The sequence below is a fragment of the Hyla sarda genome, chromosome 3 (assembly GCF_029499605.1).
Source record: "Hyla sarda isolate aHylSar1 chromosome 3, aHylSar1.hap1, whole genome shotgun sequence".
In the NCBI taxonomy this organism is placed as follows: domain Eukaryota; kingdom Metazoa; phylum Chordata; class Amphibia; order Anura; family Hylidae; genus Hyla; species Hyla sarda.
Window position 1 is genome coordinate 286324004 of NC_079191.1, and position 21492 is coordinate 286345495.

Genomic DNA, 21492 nt, shown 5'->3' on the forward strand with positions numbered 1-21492 from the left:
TAAGGCTGCATTCACACTTCATTTTTACATTACGGGTGCCAGACCAGCGCTGAACTCCATTTACTTTAATGAGACGACCGGAGTTAAAGTTGAATTAAAGTTGACCCGTATCCGGTTTTGTGACCAGACCTAAAGCTATAGAATACTACAGTTTTAGAAATCACATACGGGTCAAAAATGAGCCGACCAGAGTCACCGTTCGACTCTGGTCGTCTCATTAAAGTAAATGGAGTTCCGCGCTGGGTTCGGCTGGGGTTTGCCCCTCCCCCAGTCGGATCCGGCACCGGTAATGTAAAAACGAAGTGTGAATGCAGCCTAAACTGTATCAAAACGTGTGTACAAATTTTAACCCATATATACGGTTGAAAACCTTATATGGTTTGAAAAATGATGTCCGGTTGCATCCGTTTTTTAAGAAAAAAGTATACGTTTTTAACTTTTCACTCCATTTTGAATAAAGTTTCACTTGTTTGATTGAAATTCCAAGAAAAAAACGTACGCACATACGGTTCTGTAAGGTTCCCATTGACTCCCATGCTAAAAAAAACAAACCGTATACGGTTTAATACAGTTTTTCACCTGGACCAAAAAACGTGGTAGACAACGGTTTTGGGTAAAAAACCAGACAAAACCGTATAGCATGCAAAACGGACTAAACCGGATGATGTGTTTGACATTCAGGTTACAATGTTAAGTCACTGCATACGGTTTTCTATACAGTTCTGTACGGTTTTTAACTTGAAACCATATACGGAAACTGTATAGCAAAGACGTGCTGTGCATGCACCCTTACTATGTTGTTTTTTCGTTTTATTTTACTAGTCATTCTAGGGGAAAGTATTTTCGATAAGTGTTCTGTGTAAAGTATGGCATTCTGTACGCTGCCATATTGCTGATGTGTAGAAACCATGCTGCGCCAAAATCATGCTGTGCCAAAAAAAGTTTCATACAGAACCCCCCCCCCCCCCCCATCTCCCATTCAATATCAGTAGGAGACAGTGGATGGCACGAAAAAGAAGTGATGCAAGGTCAGCAGGAAATGAGTGGGAGCTCTAGAACAGCGCCCCCATACTGGCCAAGGCTCAGGGAACGCCACAGTGCTGCAATGCACACAGGCAAGATTTTTACTTGTGTGCACATGCCATTATTCTTAGGCTAGGTTCACATGACAGTATTTCCGCAGAAGAATTCCACCGGAAATTCCACCGAAACTTGCTGCCCATTGGCTTTAATGGGATTCTGTTGTCCCTTTTTTTTTTTTGTTTTTTTTTTATTTATTTATTTTTGCAAAATTTAAAGACCTGTCTTTAATTTTAGGGAATCATGTTGAAGTCAGTTTTGAAAACACAGAATTCCTCAAAAATTCAGCAGCAAGCTTTGTAGAATGGACTTCAAGCGGAATTGCAGAATGCCGCTGTGTGAACATAGCCTTAGAAGCAATACTTACAGTACAGTACAGTGATCCCTCAACTTACAATGGCCTCAACATACAATAGTTTCAACATACAATGGTCTTTTCTGGACCATCGTAAGTTGAAACCAGACTCAACATACAATGTACAGACAGTCCAGATCTGTGAAACGTGTCAATGGCTTGAACCGACCAATCAAAATGGGCATTCACTGGTAAAACACCTGTATTACTGAAGTGTATGCACTGACTGGTGTCTGGTATTACATGTTCTGTACACTTTACCTGTATCATGGTTAGCTGCTCTTTTGGACACCAGGTGAGGGCGACTCCATTACTTTTTTGGGACATTGCGTGTACTGTACAGGACCCTGAAGAAGCTCCTGTCCTCTACATAGACCAGTGTTTCCCAAGCAGGGTGGCCCCAGCTTTTGCAAAACTACAACTCCCAGCATGCCCGGAAAGCCTTTGGCTGTCCGGGCATGGTGGGAGTTGTAGTTTTGCAACAGCTGGAGGCCCCCTGCTTGGAAAACACTGACATAGACAGTGATTACAGCTCCCAGCAGATCTTTCTTACTTTTATATGTAAGGATTTGCTTTATCTCTATTAGTTATCTACTTATTTTTCTTTAATTCTCACTTTTTCCTATTTTTGGATGGCATTTTGGTGCCTTTAGAACCAATCACCAGGTTTCCATAGAGTTCTGGTCTCAACATATAATGGTTTCAACTTACAATGGTCGTCCCAGAACCAATTATTATTGTAACTTGAGGGACCACTGTATTGGAGAACCACTTTCTAGTGTTATGGGGTGATTGTTATTTTTTTTTTTTTTTTAACAGACTCCAGCAGCAACAAATGTTTAAAATGAGAAGTTCAGGAGGGTCCCATAGAAATCTATGCGTGTCTACTGTATCTCCATAGATACGGAGTGAGACCTATAGAAAGTGTGAACAAGGCCTCCTTACTCCAGACTGAGAACTACTAAGGCTCTGAGGAACAAAACTTATTCCCTATCCACAGGACAAGGGATAAGTGTCAGTACGGGGCCAAGCTACTCCCCATCCTCGGAACAGAGCGACCCTCAGCCACAGAGACGGCCTGCACAGCCAATCACCTGCTGAGATGGGAATTCTGTCTATAGGGGATACATTTAGTACTCTGGAGTCACCTCTTCCTTCTGAGCCAATGATGCAAGTAACAGTACATTATTTTATGCTTCTATTACCTTTTTGCACCAGTTTTCACCTGTATGTGCTGTAGTGGAAGTCTTTGTATTTTACCGTTGTTTCTTACCTTTCCCAGCATTCCATGCAGACACAATGGGGGAGATTTATTAAAACCTGTCCAGAGGAAAAGTTGCTGAGTTGCCCATAGCAACCAATCAGATCGCTTCTTTTATTTTTCAGAGACCTTTTCAAAAATTAAAGAAGTGATCTGATTGGTTGCTATGGGCAACTTAACAAGTTTTCCTCTGGACAGGTTTTGATAAATCTCCCCCAATATGTCATAAGTCACATGGTCTCCAGGTGTGTGGTTATGCTGCATTGGGTGGATGGGTGGAATGCAGAGTGAAAGGGATATAATGAAGGAATGCTATTCACCCGCCCACTTTAGTGTAGCCAAGCTCCCTGGAGACTAGGGATCGACCGATATCGGTTTTTAGGGCCGATACCGATAATCGGTGCAGGTTAGGGCCGATAGCCGATAACTTATACCGATATTCCGGTATAAGTTATCGGCTATTTAACCCCCTGCGACACCGCTGCAGATCATTGATTTAAAGCGGCGCTTTAAATCAATGATCTGCAGTGGCTTTTGCGGGGCCATAGGCCGCCGCCGCCACCACCACCCGCTTCTCTCCCCTACCTGCCAGGGTGCTCCGGGCCATCCATCCATCGTTCCTGTAGTGTCCGGGGGCGTTGCGGGTTAAGGGTGGTCCGGTCCGGGCTGTCCTTCTTCTCCGGCGGGCCTCTTCTCCACTCCGGGCAGGCTCTCGCCTAGCCTAGTACCGATAATCGGTCGATCCCTACTGGAGACCATGTGACTTATGACATATTGGGGGAGATTTATCAAAACCTGTCTAGAGGAAAAGGTGCTGAGTTGCACATAGCAAATAGCAACTAATCAGATCACTTCTTTCACTTTTCAGAAAATAAAGAAGTGATCTGATTGGTTGCTTTGTGCAACTCGGCAACTTTTCCTCTAGACAGGTTTTGATAAGTCTCCCCCATTGGCCCTCATTTACTATTCTAAACCCGACTTGTTTTGTCGTTTTTTTTTTTTGGCGCATCTTTGTCTGTGACACTATGCAACATTTTTTCCCGACGGACCCGATGTGGATTCTCCAAAACCCATTTCTGAGCTTTCCCACGTATTTATAAAGGTTTCCAACACGAATATGTTGAATTGTTGTGGATTTTTTCCCGACTACTCAGAGGAGTTGGAAACCAAAACCTACGAAACCCACGTGCGACAAACAGGATGCGACATAATAATAAATACCAGGGGAAAAAGCAGACGGGTAAGAAAGCAAGATAGACTTACAACCCAATTTTCTAAGTAAATGAGGGCCATTGTCTCTAGCTGCATAGAATGTTGGGAAAGGTCAGAGAGAAAAGTAAAATAAAGACTTGCACTTGCAGCACTTTCTGGTGTGGGTCCTGTGCTTGAAAACAGGACAAAGTGACGCATGCTGGTAGTGCTGAGCGATATATCGGTTCATACCGAATACCGTTTTTTTTATATTCTGTACGATATGAATTTTTCCTATACAGCAATACCGGTCGGGCCCCCCCCCCCCTTCGAATGAATAAATTATCAGCCGCAGTGCTGTCCCCACATCGGGGAACCAATCATATGTGACCTGCGGGCACTGCTCCCCCCCAGTCCTCCTGTGAGCCGCCGGCGCTTTAAATAAATTGCATGCCACGGCGCTGGAAATGATTAATAAAAGACATCTGTACTGATTAATTTTACATATTCCTGTGCCCGGGCTGCAAACATAAGCAAAATAAACTTTGACTCACCTTCCTACGTTCCCCTATTGCTCCATGACATGACAGTGCGCTCAGCCTATCACCAGCCGAGGCGGGACATCGCTGCAGCTAGTGATACGCTGACGGCTCTGGGATGTTCCCGTCCCCAGGAAGCAGCATGGCGAACAGTGAGGCCGATACCGAAGAAACAGGGGAATGTAGGAAGGTGTGTCAAAGTTTATTTTGTTTATTTTTGCAGCCCGGGCACAGCAATATGTAAAATTAATAAGTACAGATGTCCTTTTTTAATCATTTCCAGTGCTGCGGCACGCAACTCATGCATTTAAAGCGCCGGCGGCTCACAGGAGGATGGGTGGTGCAGCGCCCGTGGGTCACATATGATTAGTTCCCCAGCGTGGGGGGGGGGGGGGGGAATACCGTTAAATACTGTGGAACCGCCATAACTTACAAAAATACAGTGATATGCATTTTTGGTCATACTGCCCAGCACTACATGCACTTTAAAAAGCTCTGTATTTTACCTTTTTTTGCCCCCACATCCTTGCAGTGCTGTGATGAATAGATGACCTCAAGCTCTGTGCAGCAGCTTTCAGACTGTGTATCTTTCAGTAAGGTTCTGTCCTGCTGTCAATCAAACTCAGTGCAGAGAAACACTTCCTGAGATTGGTCTTCTGCCATGACAAGCAGGAGACCAAAATCTGAGTTTTTGACCAGACGGAATGTGTTTTGGCCAAGAAGGTAGACCCCTGGCGGACAGAAGTATACAGCAGAAAAACTAACAAACATTTTTTTTTTGTAAGCCAATTACAAAAATGTTTGGGCATATGGAATCAAATATTAAAAATCATGTTTATTGACAGTGACCTTTTAATGGCGATCTACAGCCATAGACATTTATCCCCTAAGTATCTGATCGTGGGGGGTACGCATGGTGTGACCCCCCCCCCCCACCTGATCTCCTGTATGGGGCCCCGGCTCTGTCGCAGCTCTCCCGTGCAGGAGGCGTGGTGGCTGTGGTGTTCCCTCCATGTAACTCTATGGAGAGGCGGAAATGCCGCATATGTGCATCCCCGCCTCTCCCATAGAGCTGTATGAAGGGAGCGTGTTGTCACCCTCAGTGAGGTCGATGATACGCACATTAGCTGCGGTAATGCCGAGAGTTCGCAGGGGTCCCAGTGGTTGGACCCCCGTGATCAGACACTTATATAGGGGATAAGTGTCTATGGCTGCAGTACTCCTTTACTCCCATGGAAAACATTTTTTTTTAATAATCAACTGGTGCCAGATTTGTAAATTACTTCTATTTAAAAACCTTAACCCTTCCAGTACTTATCAGCTGCTGTATGTTCTTCAAGAAGTTCTTTTCTTTTTGAATTTCCTTTCTATCTGACCACAGTGCTCTCTGCTGACACCTCTGTCCATTTTAGGAACTGTCCAGAGTAGGAGCAAATCCCCATAGCAAACCTATCCTGTTCTGGACAATTCCTAAAATGGACAGAGGTGTCAGCAGAGAGCACTGTGGTCAAACAGAAAGGATAGTCAGAAAGAAAAGAACTTCCTGTGGAGCATACAGCAGCTGATAAGTACTGGAAGGATTAAGATTTTTAAATAGAAGTAATTTACAAATCTGTTTAACTTTCTGGCATCAGTTGATTAAAATATATATTTTTTTCCAGGGTAGTACCCCTTTAACCCCTTGACGGAGGACGTAAATGTACGTCCTGGTGAGGTGGTACTTAATGCACCAGGATGTACATTTACGTCCTAAGCATAACCGCGAGCATCGGAGCGATGCCCGGATCATGCACGGGGCAGGTCCCGGCTGCTGATCGCAGCCAGGGACCCACCCGTAATGGCGGACATCCACGATCCTGCAGATGTCCGCCATTAACCTCTCAGATGGCGTGATCAATACAGATCACGGCATCTGCAGCATCGCGGTCACTAAAATGGATGATTGGATCGCCCGCAGCGATCCAATCATCCAGCACGGCAGACGGAGGTCCCCTCACCTGGCTCCGCTGCGTCTTCTGCTCTGATCTGCCTTCCTGCTGATCAGTGCTGTGTCCTATACATAGCACTGAACAGTATTAGCAATCAAGTGATTGCTATAAATAGTCCCCTATGGGTACTATTAAAGTGTAAAAATAAAAGTAAAAAAAAATGTGAAAACCCCCCTCCCCCAATAAAAATGTAAATTGCCCCATTTTCCTTATTTCACAAAAAAGTGTTTTTTATATACATGTTTGGTATCGCCGCGTGGGTAAATATCTGAGCTATTAAAATAAAATGTGAATGATACCGTACGGTGAACGTAAAAATAGAAAAGTCCCAAATAGATGCTTTTTTTATAACATTTTATTCCCAAAAAAATTTATAAAAAATTGATTAAAAGTTTTATATAAGCAAATATGGTATCAATAAAAAGTACAGATCACGGCGCAAAAAATGAGCCCTCATACCGCCGCTTATACGGAAAAATGAAAAAGTTATAGGTCATCAAAATAGGGGGATTTTAAACGTACTAATTTGGTTAAAAAGTTTGTGATTTTTTTTAAGCACAACAGTAATAGAAAAGTATGTTATCACTGTATCATTTTAATCGTATTGACCCAAAGAATAAAGAACGTCATTTTTACCGTAAATTGTACGGCGTGAAAACAAAGCTTCCAAAATTAGCAAGATTGCGGTTTTCTTTTTAATTTCCCCACACAAATAGTATGTTTTTGGTTGCGCCATACATTTTATGGTAAAGTGAGTGATGGCATTACAACTGTCAACTGGTCGCGCAAAAAACAAGCCCTCATACTAGTCTGTGGATGAAAATATAAAAGAGTTATGATTTTTTGAAGGCGAGGAGGAAAAAACGAAAACCTAAAAATGAAATTGCGTCCTTAAAGGAGTACTCCGAAGCTAACCTTTTATGGCGGAATTGGAGCATGAGGCAAAGTTATATAACATTCTAATATACTCACGTTTTCCATATGGTCTTCTTCCCGGTCTTCTCCTCGCTTTTCTCTCCGGCTGGAAGCTGGGTCATTTGATGACGCTCGACCTGTATTTATTCTTGAGCCGCCGCCATCTTCGCTCGGTGACTCATCGCTCCCATGAGTCACTGCAGGCTGTGCCGGCCTCCCCGCCCGGAGTCGGCTACTCCCCCAAAGTTAATTTATTCTGCGCATGCGCAGTACTACGCAAATAGCGTTGGGCTAACGCTAGGCTCCTATCGCTGCCTACGTTAGCCCTACGCTATTTGCGTAGTGCTGCGGCATTCTTGTGACACCGCTAGTGCAGTGTTTCCCAACCAGGGTGCCTCCAGCTGTTGTGAAACTACAACTCCCAGCATGCCCGGACAGCCTTCGGCTGTCCGGGCATGCTGGGAGTTGTAGTTTTGCAACAGCTGGAGGCACCCTGGTTGGGAAACACTGCGCTAGTCGGCACATGAATGGGTGGATCAGTGGGCTAGTGGGCACATGGAGAGGGCTGATGAGCTGGGAGGGGGAGGATGGGAGGAGATAACCACAAGGGAAGGAGCTGTGGGCGTTACTTTATCATAATTTATTATAATTTCCCTGGGGGGCGGAGAGAGCAGCAGCTAACAGGAAGCTGGCGCAGGGAGTCATGGGAAATGTAGTCTTTATGACATGGCTGCTTACTGCTACAGGTGGCAATTACAAGAGAATGGCTGGGCCAAATTTGACAAATGAGTTATCGTTGGAAAGGTCTTTGAAAGAGCTATCAGATGAGGTAAACTTTTTTTTAAGTACCAGTGATCCGGAGTACTCCTTTAACCCCTTAAGGACTCAGCCCATTTTGGCCTTAAGGACTCAGACAATTAAATTTTTACGTTTTCATTTTTTCCTCCTCGCCTTCTAAAAATCATAACTCTTTTATATTTTCATCCACAGACTAGTATGAGGGCTTGTTTTTTGCGCGACCAGTTGTCCTTTGTAATGACATCACTCATTATATCATAAAATGTATGGCGCAACCAAAAAACACTATTTTTGTGGGGAAATTAAAACGAAAAACGCAATTTTGCTAATTTTGGAAGGTTTTGTTTTCACGCCGTACAATTTCTGGTAAAAATTACATGTGTTCTTTATTCTGAGGGTCAATACGATTAAAATGATACCCATTATTATATACTTTTATATTATTGTTGCGTTTAAAAAAAATCACAAACTTTTTAACCAAATTAATACGTTTATAATCCCTTTATTTTGATGACCTATAACTTTTTTATTTTTCCGTATAAGCGGCGGTATGGGGGCTCATTTTTTGCGCCATGATCTGTACTTTTTTTTGATACCACATTTGTATATAAAAAACTTTTAATACATTTTTTATAATTTTTTTTTTAATAAAATGTATTAAAAAAGTAGGAATTTTGGACTTTTTAAATTTTTTTTCGTTCACGTCGTTCACCGTACGGGATAATTAACATTTTATTTTAATAGTTCGGACATTTACGCACGCGGCGATACCAAATATGTCGATAAAAAATGTTTTTTACGCTTTTTGGGGGTAAAATAGCAAAAAACGGACGTTTTACTTTTTTATTGGGGGAGGGGATTTTTCACTTTTTTTTTACTTTTACTTTTACATTTTTTTACATTTTTTTTTACACTTGAATAGTCCCCATAGGGGACTATTCATAGCAATACCATGATTGCTAATACTGATCTGTTCTATGTATAGGACATAGAACAGATCAGTATTATCGGTCATCTCCTGCTCTGGTCTGCTCGATCACAGACCAGGGCAGGAGACGCCGGGAGCCGCACGGAGGAAGGTGAGGGGACCTCCGTGCGGCGTTATGAATGATCGGATCCCCGCAGCAGCGCTGCGGGCGATCCGATCGTTCATTTTAATCGCGAACTGCCGCAGATGCCGGGATCTGTATTGATCCCGGCACCTGAGGGGTTAATGGCGGACGCCCGCGAGATCGCGGGCGTCGGCCATTGCCGGCGGGTCCCTGGCTGCGATCAGCAGCCGGGATCAGCCGCGCATGACACGGGCATCGCTCCGATGCCCGCGGTTATGCTTAGGACGTAAATGTACGTCCTGGTGCGTTAAGTACCACCTCACCAGGACGTACATTTACGTCCTGCGTCCTTAAGGGGTTAAGGCCCAAATGGGCTGCGTCCTTAAGGGGTTAATTGGCCCTATTAACAGAGCCTTCTGCTGCTAGGCTATAGTCACATGAAAATCTAGAGCATGTTCTCCATTCCACAGAATTTTCTCCCCACTGATCTGTATTAAGTTACATATTTTCAGGCAAGATTCTGTATGAAAATCTACAACTAATCTACTGAATGTTACCATAACCCCTCATGTTAAATGTGACAATTAGAGATGAGCGAACTTACAGTAAATTCGATTTGTCACAAACTTCTCGGCTCGGCAGTTGATGACTTTTCCTGCATAAATTAGTTCAGCTTTCAGGTGCTCCCGTGGGATGGAAAAGGTGGATACAGTCCTAGGAGACTCTTTCCTAGGATTGTATCCACCTTTTCCAGCCCACCGGAGCACCTGAAGGCTGAACTAATTTATGCAGGAAAAGTCATCAACTGCCGAGCCGAGAAGTTCGTGACAAATCAAATTTACTGTAAGTTCGCTCATCTCTAGTGACAATATTTAATAATAGAACTTACTCTAGAAAGTGTTTCCTGCTCTAGAGAGTAAGGTTTCTGCAGCCTGTGTGTCAGCCTGTGCAGGCATGCTGGGAGTTAGAGGCATATTGGTTGGGAAACACTGCTCTAGCAGTTTGTGTAGATAAGAATATTTTCCTACCTAGACGTCATCATGCAGAAAGCACTTCTATGGCAGTATCTCACATAGCAACTCTTTAGATTGGGGCTTGTTATTTTTTCGGGACGGTTTTCGAATTTGAAACAGTATTCTAAATGGTTACTATGGACAACACTGCCATTTTTTGTTAGAACGGCGGGGTACATTTATGAGGACTGTCTTCAAAGGAAAACTGTGTATTGACATAACGACCAATCACAGCACAGCTTTAGGTTTTCAAGGGCAGAATAAGAAACTGTGCTGTAATTTGGGTTGATGCAGTGTTCTGCTGGAAGTTCAGAGTGATTTACTGAGTGGCCCTTTATATAGGCCGATGACTGCAAAATAACAAGTGCTAATCTGAATTGGGGGGGTCACATCACAAGGAGGGGAGGTGTGCCGTGACGTCAGAATTTCAGCGCTGCCAAAATGATCTCAGTTATTTTTTTGGTCGAAAACATTTGTTTTCTACTTGTTTCCACCGGAGTTGCCCTTTAAACACTCATTCACTTGCTCACATGCTTTAACCTTCACCTTTTATACCTACCAGTGATCTCTCGGCATTATCTTCGTAATAACCACTTTTTCATGATGTTGTTCATATATACATGTCACTGTCAAGTAACCTTATTATTGGTCCCCATTCAAACTAAACAGAAGACCTATATTTAGTGGTCATAGAATGTGTATTTTTTTCTTGATCTTACAGATGGTAAAACATATTGCTTTTAAACAGATGAATGCAAATCTGTCTGTGTGACAGTGTCTCTGCCGTTCAGATAGAGGAATAATAGCAGTGCAGCCAAGCAGAGGCTTCTAGACACTATTAATCCACCAATACTGTTGTTATAACTCACTATATTGGGTACTTAATTAGTGGTGCACCAGCAATCAGGATCATTGCCAAAGAAGAAAGCAGCAATCGATCATCAATGCTCATAATAAAACGTCAGGTATTTATATCTACTGCAGACTAGATGGCAGCCACTGAGACTGTACGCGTATTGATCACATCACTAAAATGTCAAAGTAGAAAAGAAAAACAGGAGATTTGGAACGTTCATTGATGTGTATGTTCAAATAAATTGTTCAATTGGAATCCTAGTAAAAAAAAGATAACTCTCAAAAGACATTTAGAGCTGACATGCTTGTGTTTTACATATACAGTGGTCCCTCAACATACCATGGTAATCCGTTCCAAATGTACCGTCGTTTGTTGAAATCATCGTATGTTGAGGGATCCGTGCAATGGAAAGTATAGGACAGTGGTCTACAACCTGTGGACCTCCAGACAGCCAACATCTGTCCAGGCATGCTGGGAGTTGTAGTTTTGCAGCATCTGGAGGTCCACAGGTTGAAGACCACTGGTATTGGAGGTCATACTCATGTGTCCACACCTCTCTGGACTGTCACCGCTGCCCTTGATGTCGCCCTCCATCGCTGTCGCCGCGTCCCCGGGGTGTCCCCGACGCTCCAGCAAGGCCTCTGCTTCCCCGGCATCCTCGCTCTTCGTCGCCACCATCACATCGCTACGCACGCTGCTCCTATTGGATGACGGGACGGCGTGCGCAGCGACGTGATGGCGATGATGGAGAGCGCCGACGATGCAGGGGATCCCGAAGAGGACGCGCCGGAGCCCTGAGGACAGGAAAGGGATCGTCACCGGACCACACGGGGCAACGTAAACGGCTATCCGGTGGCAGCTGAAGCAGTCTGCGCTGCAGGATAGCTGTTTATGTGATGGCCCCGACATACAAAAGCATCGTATGTTGATGCTGCCTTCAACATGCGATGGCCTCTGAGAGGCCATCGTATGTTGAAATGATCGTAGGTCGGGGGGTCACTGTTTGTCTTTGATGTTAAGATTGGTCTTAAAGTTCACTTTCTGCTTGCTCCAACTTGGTACATTTTTAGTATATGTAATGTGGCCGCAGGATCAATACCTTTCCCTGTTGAACTGCTTTAAACTTCGGCTACTAAAGAACTGTCACCCATTGACCAACATGTGATTTGTGTGTTGTCAGTAATAGGCAATATACCCGCATTACTGCTGGAACAAAAGCGCCTATGGCTGGTATAACACAGGACATTGCTCAAACAATATCCCCTGTACACATGCATGTAAGCGTGTATGTTTTGGCATGTTATATGGGACATTATACAGAACTGCATAGTGCACCATGTTGTAGACAACTTAGATTTATGTGAGGGTCTGTTCAGATTTAGTTTTTCTGTAGTACCACTTGAATCAGATCTCATATGCAGCATCTACTGAAGCATGCTATGGTTTTTGTTTTATTTATTTTGATACTGGTATGCATCGCCCTATTGAAATGCAATAACACTATATTTGTGATCCATGTGGTCCAAGTCCCAAATACACCTGGGGCCTACCATTATCGACTGCCTTTCATGGCATACTTTGAGTTCTAAACCAGGTAGCCTCTCAGAAACTTTTCTCGTGGCATCTGAGGTGGTGTCATGCAGTCGATGTATAGTCATCATTTCTGCATACTCCATGGCTCATTCTGGAGCTATTATGTGTGCACAGCATGTGCAGTGGTGTGCGTTCTTGGTGGTAATATTTAAGCACTGCATGTATTATTATATCAGTAATACTGTTTATTATAAACAAAATAGTAAAAAACACTGTCTTGGACCTGGACCTTCATCCTGGGGGTCATGGTTGTAGTGACACTAATATTGAAATAAGCTTCAAGGGGTACTCTGCTGCTGTTCGGAATGCTGGAGTCGGGAGTTCCTGACATCATAGCCCCGCCCCCTCATGATGTCACGCCCCACCCCTCAATGAGGGGTGTGACAGCCGGCCCATAGACTTGCATTGAGGGGGCGGGTCGTGACCTAATGAGGCGGCGGGGCTATGATGTCAGGAGCTCCTGGCTCCAGCGTTCGGAACAGTTTGTTCCAAATGCTGAGCAGCGAAGTACCCCTTTAAAACGACAAAGTAAATGTTCAGTACAGCTCACCTTAGCCCGCTTCTGTGCACGGATCCGCACTCGGCAAAGTGCTAATGTCCAATAGAGAAGAGCAAACGATGGTCCGGCACCAGATGAATATTTGCAGCTTTATTTTCCGTATTAAAAATAGACAGACATCACACAATAAAACCGACTCCCTCCATAGTCATACGCGTTTCAAGTGCATGCACGCTCTTCCTCAGTGTAACCGAGGAAGAGCGCGCATGCGATTGAAACGCATATGACTATGGAGGGAGTCGGTTTTAAAGCTGCAAATATTCATCTGGTGCCGGACCATCGCTTGTTCTTCTCTATTACCCCTTTGAAACACAGTCTTCCAATATTAACATTAACATTGTGTTATTTTTTTTTCCTTTTCATAAATGTACTTTCTTTTTTTGGATAGCAGACAAAGTGCGTTAGATGGCAGCATGTGATTGATAGTGGCCGCTTAACACCACTTACCATCCTCTCCAACAATTAGCATTAGTGCTAAAGCTTTTCAGAATGCTATAATGATCGAGATATTCACCTGTGGACATCACCTTGTTAGGTCAGGTGTCCTCCACCGCAGGTTTGAAGCATAGAGGATAGAGCAACTTATACTAGGAATTCCCCCAGTTCTCAGCTGTCAAACCTTGGTGTTGATGCTTGTTACCCAGCATTACTAGTAAACAAAGCATTATAGTCCATTCACGGAGCAACAGCAGTACTAGATGTAGACTGAAAAAGTTTCCAGAGCAATGCCTAACACCAAGGAGTGTAAACATCTTAATGCATGGCATATAGCTATTGTGTTATGATGCATGCACTTATTACCTTTTGTTCCACCTCTAGTTGCGCATAGGTTGTAAGTTCTTGTGAGCAGGTCGTCAGTCCTCTTGTTTAAATTGTTGATACGTTTGTTACTATGTAATGTCTGATTTAGTCTGTACTTCTCTTTAAAGTTTATACTCCTTTTTTTTTTATTTATTTATTTTTTTTTTAAATTAACTGGTGCCAGAAAGTTAAACAGATTTGCAAATTATAGTAATAACAAAGAAAAGGGTCCAGCAACTCGCGGTTTAGACGCTAGTGGCTAACAGGCTTGAAGTCCGTTCATGGGGCAGAGGTAAGTGCGGGGGCAAGTGCCTCCTGAGCTACCCGCACTTACCTCTGCCCCATGGACGGACTTCAAGCCTGTTAGCAGCTAGCATCTAAACTGTGAGTTGCCGGACCCTTTTCTTTGTTATTACCATTGTTTTGTTTGCATACCTCAGTCCTTGCACCACGGGATATTCAGGATATTCAGAATGAACATGGACTACCACTATATGTTGTAACCCGTTGGACCTTTATAATAGACACTTTGCATTTCTATATACCGTTAGGTGCCACTGCCAATATTTTTTTCTACTTTACATAAGATTTGCAAATTACTTCTATTAAAAAATCTTAATCCTTCCAGTACTTATTATCTGCTGAATACTACAGAGGAAATTCTTTTTTTTTTTTGGAAACACAGTGCTCTCTGCTGACATCTCTGTCCATTTTAAGCACTGTCCAGAGTAGGAAAATACCCATAACAAACATATGCTGCTCTGGACAGTTCCTAAAATGGACAGAGATGTCAGCAGAGAGCACTGTGGTCGTGATGTCAACAGAGAGCACTGTGTTCCAAAAAGAAAAGAATTTCGTCTGTAGTATTCAGCAACTAATAAGTACTGGAAGGATTAAGTTTTTTTTTTTTTATAGAAGTAACATACAAATCTGTTTAACTTTCTCGTACCATTTGATTTAAAAAAAATAAAAAATAAAAAGTTTTCCACCGGAGTACCCCTTTAACCTGTTGGAGGCCTCGGGCGTATGGATAAGCCCTTGCATCCTGGTACTTAAGGACCAAGGGTTTAGCTGTACGCCCGTGGGAATTTTAGATCCCTGCCGCTAGCCAAACGGGGATGGGACTGAGATGCCTGTAGAAATCATTCAGCAGGCATCCCGTGCAAATGCATGGGGGTGGGGGGGGGGAGTGTCTCCGCAAATTACGGGCTGATCGGGTCTCTGAGCAATTAGCCCAGAAAATAGGGATGATTGGAACTGTCACAGACAGCTCCGATCATCCTAAAGGATAGGAGCGAGGCCGATCCTAAAGGATAGGAGCGAGGCCGATCCTAAAGGATAGGTGCTACCCCCTGCGATTGGCCGATCAGGACTGATCGACGAATCGCAGGGCGAGGGTGAACGTTCATTTCCCCCGCTCTGCCCACCCCTGGATGTCGGGGCATAGCGGGGGAAGAAAGCGGCGATGTGCGGGGGGGCCTGTGGATGCGGCGGGGACCACCGGCGCAGATAACCTGGCTTCATGCAGGGACCATGGACCGGCGGCTGACAGGAGGCGCAGGCAAGTGGAGGCAGCGGCGGTTTCCCAGATGAAGCATTGAAGATTGCCATAAAGTGAACTTCACTGCTGTATCTAGGAGTTTCAAAACTACAACTCCTAGCATGCCCAGACAGACTTTGGCTGTCTGGGCATGCAGGGAGTTGTAGTTTTGCAACATCTGGAGGGCCACAGTTTGGAGTCCACTGTCATTCCAGATGTTGTAAAACTACAACTCTCAGCATGCCCAGACTGTCCAGGCATGCTGGGAGTTGTAGTTCTGTAACATCTGGCCCTTCAGATGTTGCAGAACTACAACTCCCAGCATGCTTGGACAGTCTCAGAATGCTGAGTTGTAGTTTTGCAACATCTGGAAGGGCACTGTTTGGAGACCACTATACAGTGGTGTCCAAACTGTAGCGCTCCAGATGTCAATTCAAAGCATGCAGAGACTCTCCAGGCATGCTGGGAGTTGTAGTTTGGCAACATCTGGAGGGCTACAGTTTGGAGACCACTTCACAGTGGTCTCCAAATTGTTCTCCTACAGTTGTTGCCCTTAGGCTGTCTGGGCATGCTGGGAGTTGTAGTATTGCAACAACTGGAGGCACACTGTTTGGGAAACATTGTCTGTTTCCTAACTCAGTGTCTCCCAACCTGTGTGCCTCCTGCTGTTGCAAAACTATAACTCCCAGCACGCACTGACAGACCATGCATGCTGGGAGTTGTAGTTTTGCAACAGCTGGAGGAACATGGGTTGGGAAACACTGAGTTAGGAAACAGACAGTGGTGCGGAAACACTGCGGCAGTCTGTTACCTAACTCAGTGTTTCCCGCTTCAAGTTTGAAAATTTTCCGCTGCAGCAGGAAACTCACTGTAAACCCCCGCCCGTGTGAATGTACCCTAAAAACACTACACTACACTAACACTAAATAAAGAGTAAAACACTACACTACATCCTTACACTGTTGCCCCCCCCCAATAAAAATTTAAAACGTCTTGTACGTCAGTTTTTCCAAAACGGAGCCTCCAGCTGTTGCAAAATAACATTTCCCAGTATTGCCGGACAGCCATTGACTGTCCAGGCATATGTTGAGTTTTGCAACAGCTGGAGGCACCCTGTTTGGGGAAAACTGATGTGCAGTATTTTTGGTGGAGGAGGCAAGTGAAATGCTGGCATCAGGGTACACCCCTATGAAAATCCCTAATTTAGGCCTCAAATGCGCATGGCGCTCTCTCACTTCAGAGCCCTGTCTTATTTCAAGGCAACAGTTTGTGGCCACATATGGGGTATCTCCATACTCGGGAGAAATTGCGCTACACATTTCGGGGGGCTTTTACCCCTTATGAAAAGGTAAAGTTGGGTCTACACCAGCCTGTTAGTATAAAAAAAAAAATGTTTACACTAACATGCTGGTGTTGCCCCATACTTTTCATTTTCATAAGTGGTAAAAGGAAATAAAGACCCACAAAATTTGTAACACAATTTCTCCCAAGTATGGAAATACCCCATATGTGGGTGAGAAATGCTCTGCGGGCGCACAACAAGGCTCAGGAATGAGAGCGCACATGTACATTTGAGGCCTAAATTGGTGATTTGCACAGGGGTGGCTGCTGGTTACAGCGGTTCTGACATGAACGCAAAAAAAAAAAATACCCACATGTGACCCCATTTTGGAAACTACACCCCTCACGGAACGTAACAAGGGGTATAGTGAGCCTTAACACCCCACAGGTGACTGACAGATTTTTGAAACGGTGGTCTGTGAAAATGAAAAATGTAATTTTTCATTTGCACAGCCCACTATTACAAAGATTTGTCAAACGCCAGTGGGGTGTAAATGCTCACTGTACCCCTTGTTATGTTCCTTGAGGGGTCTCGTTTCCCAAAAATTGTGCCATGTGGGGTGTTTTTTGCTCTTCTGTTACCATGGGGGCTTCCTAAATGAGACATGCCCCCCCCAAAAACCATTTCAGCAAAATTAGCTTTCCAAAAGCCCAATGTCGCTCCCTCCCTTTTGAGCCCTCTAGTGCACTCACAGATCACTTTACATCCACATATGAGGTATTTCCTTACTCAAGGGAAATGGGGTTTAAAATTTTGGGGGACATTTTCACCTATTACCCCTTGTGAAAATTAAAAATTTTTTGGTAAAATCAGCATTTTAGTAAAAATAAATAAAACTTTTCATTTTCACGCCCAACTTCAATGCAAAGTCGTCAAGGCTCACTGTACCACTTGTAACGTTCCTTGAGGGGTGTTGTTTCCCAAATAGTATACCATGTGGGGTGTTCTTTGCTGTTCTGGCACCATAGGGGCTTGCTAAATGCGACATGCCCCCCAAAAACCATTTCAGCAAAATTCACTCTCCAAAATCCCATTGTCGCTCCTTCTCTTCTGAACCCTCTAGTGCACCTACAGATCACTTTACATCCACATATTTCCTTACTCAAGGTATTTCCTTACTCAAGAGAAAATGGGTTACATATTTTGGGGGGTCTTTTTCTCCTTTTACCCCTTGTAAAAATAAAAAATATGTATCTACAATAACATGAAATGAAGATTTTCGCCTCCATTTTGCTGCTATTCCTATGAAACACCTAAAGGGTTAACAAACTTTATGAATGTCATTTTTAATACGTTGAGGGTTGCAGTTTTGATAATGGGCTCCATTATGGGGTATTTCTAACATAAAGACCCTCAAATTCACTTTAAAACTCAACTGGTCCCTGAAAAATTCTAATTTTGAAATTTACATGAAAAAATTGCAAAATTGCAGCTATACTTTGAAGCCCTCTAATGTCTTCAAAAAGTAAAAACATGTCAACTTTATGATGCCAACATAAAGTAGACATATTGTATATGTGAACCTCAGCTTGCAGACTGACTTCTACCTAGCTACCTGTGCACACTCCATTGTATATTATGACGTTTATAAAAGTCATTCAGTTAACGCGGTGATGCGTGGCATCGCACGGGTTAACTGGCAGAAGTCCCGCTGTTACCGGACAACTTCTGAAAGCCCCCCCCCCCAGGGCCTGGTCAACGATCACTGTGATTGGTACAGGGTACATTCACACGGGCGGGTTAACAGTGAGTTTCATGCTGCAAGTTTGAGATGCAGTAAATTTTCCGCTGCAGCTCAAACTCCCAGCGGGAAATTTACTGTGAACCCGACCGTGTGAATATACCCTAAAAATACTACACTAAACTTCACTACACAAAATAAAAAGTAAAACACTACATATACACATACCCCTACACAGTCCCCCCCCCCAATAGAAATGAAAAACATCAGGTACAGCACTGTTTCCAAAGCAGAGCCTCCAGCTGTTGCAAAACAAGGATAGGGGATAAGATGCCTGATCGCGGGGGTCCCGCCGCTGGGGACCCCCATGATCTTGCACGCCGCACCCCATTTATAATCAGTCCCCAGAGCGTGTTCGCTCCTGGTCTGATTACCGACGACCACAGGGCCGGCGGCGTGTGATGTCACGCCTCCGCCCCATGTGACGTCACGCTCCGCCCCTCAATGCAAGCCTATGGGAGGGGTGTGACAGCTGTCACGCCCCATCCCATAGGCTTGCATTGAGAGGGCGGAGCGTAACGTCACACGGGGCGGAGCCGGGTGATCGACAGTAATCAGACCCGAAGCATAATTACATAACTCATTTTACCATAAAATGTATGGCGCAACAAAAAAAATACTATTTTGTGTGAGGAAATTAAAAAGAAAACCGCAATTTAGCAAATTTTGGAAGGTTTCGTTTTCATGCTGTACAATTTATGGTAAAAATGACGTGTGTTCTTTATTCTGTGGGTCAATACGATTAAAATGATACCCATGATTACATACTTGTCTATTATTATTGCACTTAAAAACAATCGCAAACTTTTTAACCAAATTAGTATGTTTAAAATCCTCCTATTTTGAGGACCTATAACTTTTTCATTTTTCCATTTTTCATTTTAAGCGGCGGTATGAGGGCTCATTTTTTGCGCTATGATCTGTACTTTTTATTGATACCACATTTGTGTATATAAAACTTTTATTAATTCTTAAGTTTTTGAATAAAATGTGACAAAAAAGCAGCAATCTTACCCTTTTTTTAACTTTTTTTTTTTTTTATGTTCATGCCGTTCACCATACTGGATCAATAACATTATATTTTAATAGTTCGGACATTTAAGCACACGGCGATACCAAATATGTGTATAATTATTATTATTTTTTTTTTACTTTATGGGAGTAAAATGGGAAAAAGGACATTTTACATTTTTATTGGGGGAAGGGATTTTTAATTTTTTTTTTTTTACTTTTATTTTTACACTTTAATAGTACCCATAGGGGACTATTTATAGCAATCCTTTGATTGCTGATAGTGTTCAGTGCTATGCATAAGACATAGCACTAATCATTGTTATCGGTCATCTTTTGCTCTTGTCTGCTCGATCTCAGACCAGAGCAGAAGACCCGTGGAAGGCAGCGGAGGCAGGTGAGGGGACTTCCGTGCGCCGTTCTGGATGATCGGATCTCCGCGGCAACGCTGCGTGCAATCCAATCATCCATATATCTGATCGCACTGCCACAGATGCCGTGATCTGCATTGATCATGGCATCTGAGGGGTTAATGGCGGACATCCGCGCGATCGCTTCGATGCTCGCGGTCAAGCATAGGATGTAAATATACCACCTGGTGCGCTAGGTACCGCAGCATGTCCTTGGTCTTTAAGGGGTTAAAGGAGTATTCTGGCCTTAGACCTCTTATCCCCTGCGATTTCCATGCAGCACCCAGCATTCTGTGCCGGGCACCGCTCTGGAGACATGACGTCAGTCCTCGCTCCTCCATTCAAATTGCCGGGTGCTGCATGGAGATCTCCGGCGTCCCCAGCTGCAGGACTCCCGCAATCAGACATTTTATCCCCCATCCTTTGGATAGGGGATAACATGTCTAAGGCCGGAATACCACTTTAAAATGGGGAAAAATAAAAGAAAATAAGAGATGCTTTCTGTCTGGATTTCACATGTTTAGCTAGAAATATAGGACTGACTGCTAATTTTATTAATATGGAAGACACATGTATTGTGCCACGAATTATGAAGCAGAAAAAAAAATCATAACACAAATATTGTTGCATGAGAAATAGAAATTAGTAAATGTAATGCAGGCTTTATACAAGGGAATTAAAAAGACAGTGATATTTACAGCACAAATTCCCACATTTCAAGACACTAGGATAAATGTCCTGGCACGGCGAGACGTTCGTTTAGGACTGAGCCGCATTTAATCACTGATTCTGTGACATTGTAAATAAAACTGCAGTGATCTAGTAAATAACAGAAATAGAATCTGTTTCCATGTAGTAAAATTATATTGTCCTAAGTAAAGTATAATTTCAAGTTTCTACCTGCAGCAGTGACTCATGTAGCCACATTACCATGTATTGTAATATGTCTGTTGTACCGAGCACTGAAAAGGTAATTAACACTATTGAATAAATAAAAAAGAATCATGATTTAGGAAAACATCATTTACATATTTCTCTGTTCCTTTGTAAAATAGGTATAGCGAGTTATTTATGTGGCTGTCATATGTAAGAAGTAGCTTTACAATACCAATGTTTCATTTGCAAATAGCTTTTTTTTATTTTTTGCACTCAAGTCACTAAAACTGTTCAATGAATTTTCCCTTCAAGATGTCTCTTGCCAAAAGCTGCCATAAATCCACAGACAGTGAGTCAAATTTATCAGAGTGCTTCTATAAATACTGCTACAATACACCTTGTCTTGCATTAATAAATTTGAGTGAGATATGTTTGACCTTGGTTGATGAATCGTCGTTCCCTTGGATTCTATTTTTCTCTTAGTGGTGGGCAGAAACGGCTGAAACCTCATTAGTGGGTTTAGAGATTAATCTTTTACGAGACACGTGTGTTTCAGCGTGTGGAATCTGTT

General features: G+C 43.4%; 1 protein-coding gene across 4 annotated transcripts in view; it reads left to right on the forward strand.

Moving 5' to 3' along the window:
* Nucleotides 1-21492, forward strand: part of PACRG (parkin coregulated) — a 634469-nt gene that overhangs the window by 882 nt on the left and 612095 nt on the right. The window lies entirely within an intron of this gene.